We start from the raw sequence: 218 nt of genomic DNA, 5'->3' as shown, positions 1-218 counted from the left end.
CTGTGTTCAAAGATTCCTCTTAAATTTCATATTTATGATCCTATATACCTACATGAATAGTAATAACACCCTCCAACTGAATAAAGAACATCACTAACATAGCATACAGCTAGTTCAATGAAATAACTAATTCATAAATGCGCATAATTTGTTCTGCTTATTTAATCACATTTTCCTCTGAATGAACTTCCTGATCTTAGGTCCTTGCTTAACGCGTA

At 32.1% G+C, this 218-nt stretch overlaps 1 protein-coding gene across 3 annotated transcripts in view; it reads right to left on the bottom strand.

Annotated features, from left to right (window-relative positions):
- LOC102463874 (solute carrier organic anion transporter family member 4C1) overlaps positions 1-218 on the bottom strand; it is a 177,200-nt gene that overhangs the window by 29,494 nt on the left and 147,488 nt on the right. The window lies entirely within an intron of this gene.

This window comes from Pelodiscus sinensis, chromosome 6 (assembly GCF_052426305.1).
Source record: "Pelodiscus sinensis isolate ZL-2025 chromosome 6, ASM5242630v1, whole genome shotgun sequence".
NCBI lineage: Eukaryota > Metazoa > Chordata > Testudines > Trionychidae > Pelodiscus > Pelodiscus sinensis.
This window is presented reverse-complemented; position numbering and strand designations above follow the sequence as displayed.